Genomic DNA, 5,539 nt, shown 5'->3' on the forward strand with positions numbered 1-5,539 from the left:
AAATCAGGGGGTCCTATTCTACCTCCCCTCATTCCCCTTTTTTCTAGAATTTGCCGTCCGACTACTAAAATTTTCCCGTTTTAATAGTGTTTTAAAAGTGGAAACTGGTGATTTAGTGCATTTTTGACGTGGTAATTGTTTTTTGTTTATAACTTTTAAATGGTTAATAATATTGACCCTGCCCCTCCAGATTGTTAATAGGGGCGCCGAAACGCGTCGTTTGGTACCCCTTCCGACTTTTCCGTCCCTTTTTTAGGGGTTGTTACCCTACACTAGAGAATTACCATAAAATGTTTTTGATTCCATTCACGCGTTTGGGCACAGCAACCCAAAATCATTGTACAAATTCATAGAGTACCCATATTGAGTGTAAATAACGTGTAAATTTAGTGGAAAGTTCATTATATGTATATCGTAAAATAGTGCCACACAAGTTGGTTAAAATTCCTTAAAAAGGTGCGCGCTTTGTAGTGATGAGCGATATTTCAATACCGGAGATGTTAATACTGTGATTTAAAAGTCGCTTATAGTGACTGCTACTGCCAAGGCGAATTTATACAAGGTGGTGTTGATGGCGAATTAAATTTTCGCCGCGGTACTACTGAATGTCAAAATGATGTGTTTGTTGTAAATAAGGCGAATTCATTTTACAACAAACACATCATTTTGACATTAAGACGTACCTCGGCGAAAGTCTAAATTCGCCATCAACACCACCTTGTATAAATTCGCCTTGCCTACTGCTAGGCCACAATATCAGTGGTTGGTGATTTTTCTGCTAGCATGATATTTCGCTGTGCATGAAAATCACATCTGGTAATAGCTAGTCGACAGAAGTTACAAATGGTGATTTTTCGCTATCATGGTAGAAATGGTGATCTTACAATTTTTAATTATTCATTGTGAATATGCTCGTATGTATATTGCGTTTTTTCATTACCGTTCCACGGTAGTTTCAAATGGATATTTTCAAGTACGCAGTTTGGGCAAATAAATTAAGCTTTTCCCTCTTTTCCTTCACTCATATTTTCGACTGAAATCCCTACGGGTAGGGAATTACCCGTACATGTACCAACACTGATTTTTCATCATTTATTAGGTTCGTTCGCGTAGCTGTTAATTGTTCATGTTTAACCAAAACTTACAGGTTTTTGCGTTCGCGTACGCAAAAAACTTGCAAAGTAGGGGAAATTGAGAGAGCAAAGTGACATTTCATTTTGAGGGGAAGCTGTTAGTTTCTGTTGGAAAAATGTTTGCCAACAGCAATTTGCCAACAGGGAAACAGCTGATCAAAAACAGCTGGTTGGCATTTACGCAAATCACAAAATTTAATTTGATGGTTTGGAAGATAAAAATTACAAAATGCGACAAATTAAACTTGTAAGAAATAAGTAGTTATTTGTTTAATCAATAAACTGTGTCAGTATAACACTTTGCGATGACTTTTCGTACGTTTTAAATTTTACACTTTTGTATGTAAACAAAAATTATATCAGCTGTTCGTCTAACTTGCAAGTTTCTGCAAATTTTCTGTTCGCGTACTATTTTGGATATTTCTCTCTTGTGAGCGAACAGATGACATTTCGCCGGAATTTGGCAGTTGGTTGGTTTCTGTTGGAGATTTTAAACGAACGCACCTATTATAACTAACTATTATACGTTTCTGTTAAAAGAACTAGCGATCGCAATAGCCATAAAAAATCACCGTGATTTAAAAATCGCAATTACTCTTTTCACTGATACTGAAAAATCGCTACTTCGCCCATCACTAGAGCTTTGAAACTTCATACATACTATTAGAGCCCCCTCTACCTGCCATATTTTCCTTAATGCTGTACTCTGGGGTTACCAATCTAAAGCCCACCCACCTATTCCACCCCCTCAACCCCTCTTTTATAGAACTTGCCTTCCGCATACTAAAATTTTCCCAAAGTTTAAGTATTAAAATATTTTTTCCATAAACTTGACCTTGACCAAGATTTATATGTATATTAAGCAATCATTTTTCTTAAGCTATTTGCATCGAGCCTTAACATGAAAATATTAGCTACGTCCTAATTTATTTTTAGAATGTACCGACTTCTGATATGTAATTTCATTGATCAACACTGACACACTTCGTACGGAAACAATTCATCCGACAAATAAAAGACGTCTTGTTATGACGACAATGCAAAAGAATTATTCATTAGTTTCGGGTCGTATGATTATACCATTTTATGAATTCAGCAGATGCCAATATAATAACTCAATAACTATAGCTGCATAGTCAATTCTTCAATGTTCTCACTGCGTATATATAATCTTTATCACTTCAATTTTGTGATGTGGTGTTATGCTTCTCGAAAATTTACGAATTGGCTTTAGTCAATAACGCACTTGGGCCAATCCTTAACGTAGTGACGTCTCAAAATCATTTTAGATATTTAGCATTTCACGTATCATTAATGTGACGATTTCGACAAATAGTACATTTGATATTAGCATTGTTTTTTAAATAAAACAAACAGTCCATAACTTAACACTTTTAACATACTTGACAAAATGGCGAAATATGTACGAAAATTTTGAGATTGTAAAACACCTGCGATGGTGCAATTAAATCGATTGTCAAAAACCCAATAGACCAAAGGAATAGACGACACTGTTTAATAGCCCGAACACAATGAAAACGACGAGCTACAAACCACAGCAGTCAAATTAATTTAACACGTACTCTTAAGTTCTGAACACATTGAAAACGACGAGCTACCGACCACAGCTTCCAATTTGTCATCTTTATTATCTAATATTACATTTACATTGGACCAAAATCCGTGATTTGAAATCAGTCATTTGAAGGTGTTTACACTGCTTGATCCGCATTTGCTTTGACTTCTCATCAAATGAAAAGGGAAGACAAAAACAAAATGTATGTAAACAAACACTACATTTATTATATTGTTAACGTTTTTTGGACACAAAAAGGCAATCATTCTTTGATTAAACTAAAAATGTGTAAAGCTCTTGTATAAATTAACAATTTTTACACACAAATTTCAAAGATTTATTTATTTCGTTGTGTTGGTTTTGTGTTTGAAAAATTCCAAATGTCAAAGACAAACCAAAGCTTTTGTGGAACTTTTGTTTCTGAGTGCGTTCAATAAAATAGTACGGCAATTGGAACGCATTTGTTTCGTGATTTTGTGTAAATGCGTCGAAATGCGTCATTCTGGAAATGTGAATTTGTATGGAGAAATGCGTGATTTGGCCTCGCATTTGAGGTTTCTCGCCCAAATGACGCATTTGGGCTCAATGTAAATGTAATATAAAGCTCTTGTATAAATTAACAATTTTTACACACAAATTTCAAAGATTTATTTATTTCGTTGTGTTTGTTTTGTGTTTGAAAAATTCCAAATGTCAAAGACAAACCAAAGCTTTTGAGGAACTTTGTTTCTGAGTGCGTTCAATAAAATAGTACGGCAATTGGAACGCATTTGTTTCGTGATTTTGTGTAAATGCGTCGAAATGCGTCATTCTGGAAATGTGAATTTGTATGGAGAAATGCGTGATTTGGCCTCGCATTTGAGGTTTCTCGCCCAAATGACGCATTTGGGCTCAATGTAAATGTAATATAAGCGCTTTGTCGATGGCGACATGATTTCTTTGAACGCGGCAGCGACATCATGAATTTGTATGAGTTTGACATAAAAGAAGAGGAAGAACCTTATCTGTCGCCAGAAAAATAGAAATAGATCTAATCTGGCCACAACCACAGCCGTCGCGTAGCCCGGTCGTCGCCAAAATAATTATCTACATAAGAGTACGTTTTAAAATAATTTGACAGCTGTGGTTTGTAGCTCGTCGTTTTCATTGTGTTCGGGCTTAACTTAAATCCAAAATGCGAAGAAAAAGTCTTATACCCTGTTCGGACCGACAACGAAAACACTTTGAAAGCTATTTTTGGGATTGGGTGCTGAAAGCTGCTCCTTTGTTTACAGTTTTGGTAAGAAAAAACAAAATAAAAATCTTTGTCTTTCATTTTCTTATCATGAGCAACCTTTTCTTTTCTTCATATTCGTTTCTTTCCCGTACGTAATGCGGGATCCCCCGGGTGCTCAAAATAGCCCAGAAATCATTCCCGCACTCAACAAAATGGGTAATAGAAAGCGAAAATTGGAACGTATTGGATCGTAAGTGGGGAAATCTTTAGCTATTTGTACAACGATTTAGGGGTGGGGGGCGTTGGGGAGGTGGGGAGGTGGGGAGAGGGCGTGGCTCTCCAAATCCCCCCTAAACGAAAGAGGATGAACGGCGCTTTATGAAAAGTCACCCCTCACTCCCTCCCCCTGCCAAAGACCCCTTGGGAGTTGTTTGAAAACAGCGGAAATTTGGGTTTTTTCCAAAATGATTATAATCCTCACTACTCCTTTCTCTCACTCTTCCTTTCCAAGAAGAGGGGCTGAACACCTTTTGCAGAGAGCACCTTTCTGCGTAGGCGGCCTTCGGCCGCACTTAGGGATTATAACCCTCACCAAGTAGAATTCTCCTTTCATTCCCACGACAGCCGGTTCTACGTACCGGAATGACTCGGGTTTCACCCGACCAAGGGCTGTTGTTTCGGCGATCTAACCCCGTTTAAGTCGGCGAAGTATCTTAGAAGTTGTCCGTCCATAGGGCTACATTCACTACGTATTCTCCTACTCAGGGCTGGCATCGAGTCAAACCCTGGGCCACAAACATACACCTGCTGTGTATGCCGGAGACGGTTACACCACAACTCCACCTCAGTCAAGTGTAATGCCTCCGAGGGGTGGAGTCACCTCAGAGTCTGCTCGGGACTACGGACACATAGACAGTGGACCACGTCGTACGTGGCCCCCTGTTGCTCAAACAGAGCAGCCTCCACGGCTAACCATAGTCCGCCCGAGCAGCCCCACACACTCACACAGCAGCCACACACAGTCACCACAACACAACAACATAATAACACCACAGACCGTACCACAGCCCCTACAGACCACATAACACACACAACCGCACCACCACCCACACGCCGCCGCCAACAACTCCTTGTTCCCCCTACAATCTGCACGGTATGTCAGACCAGGATATTCCGTAATGTGACATCATTCAAGTGCAACACCTGCCTTGGCTGGTGCCACTTTAGGGCATGCTCAGGTCTGCGTACCACGCGAGATTGGACGGGGAACTTCGAGGGCCCGTGTTGCGCTGCTCGGTCGCAGACTCCAATTGCGACGCCCCCCACCACCACCACAGGGCGGCATTCACCTCAGCAGCAAACACAGCCAACGGCGGCAAGAACATACACTTCACTTACACCCCACATCACGACACGTCTCCCGAACCACATGAAGCTCCTTCAATTTAACTGCAACGGGCTACAGAGCAAGATTGAAGAGATAACCGTCTTCATGTGTCGGCATGGTATATTAATAGCTGCGGTCCAAGAGACGAAGTTGCACAGCAATTCAACTTTGTTGAATTGCGCCGGGTACAACGTGCACCGTCGAGATCGCGAGCGAGATAATGGTGG

General features: G+C 40.0%; 1 protein-coding gene across 6 annotated transcripts in view; it reads right to left on the reverse strand.

The window, feature by feature from the left end:
• The window catches only part of LOC118735061 (cAMP-dependent protein kinase catalytic subunit 1), a 72,973-nt gene extending 70,292 nt beyond the window's left edge, over nucleotides 1–2,681 (reverse strand). For 4 of the 6 annotated variants that reach the window (XR_004992505.1, XR_004992503.1, XR_004992502.1 and 1 more), the window contains exon 1: nucleotides 2,214–2,681. The gene's annotated coding sequence lies outside the window, so the exon portion shown is untranslated. The remainder of the gene's footprint in view (nucleotides 1–2,213) is intronic. The other 2 variants (XM_036464658.1, XM_036464660.1) reach the window with 2 other exon arrangements.
• Between the last annotated feature and the right edge of the window lie 2,858 nt (nucleotides 2,682–5,539).

This window comes from Rhagoletis pomonella, unplaced genomic scaffold, assembly GCF_013731165.1.
Source record: "Rhagoletis pomonella isolate Grant_MI unplaced genomic scaffold, Rhpom_1.0 Rhpom_scaffold_00003, whole genome shotgun sequence".
Classification (NCBI taxonomy): domain Eukaryota; kingdom Metazoa; phylum Arthropoda; class Insecta; order Diptera; family Tephritidae; genus Rhagoletis; species Rhagoletis pomonella.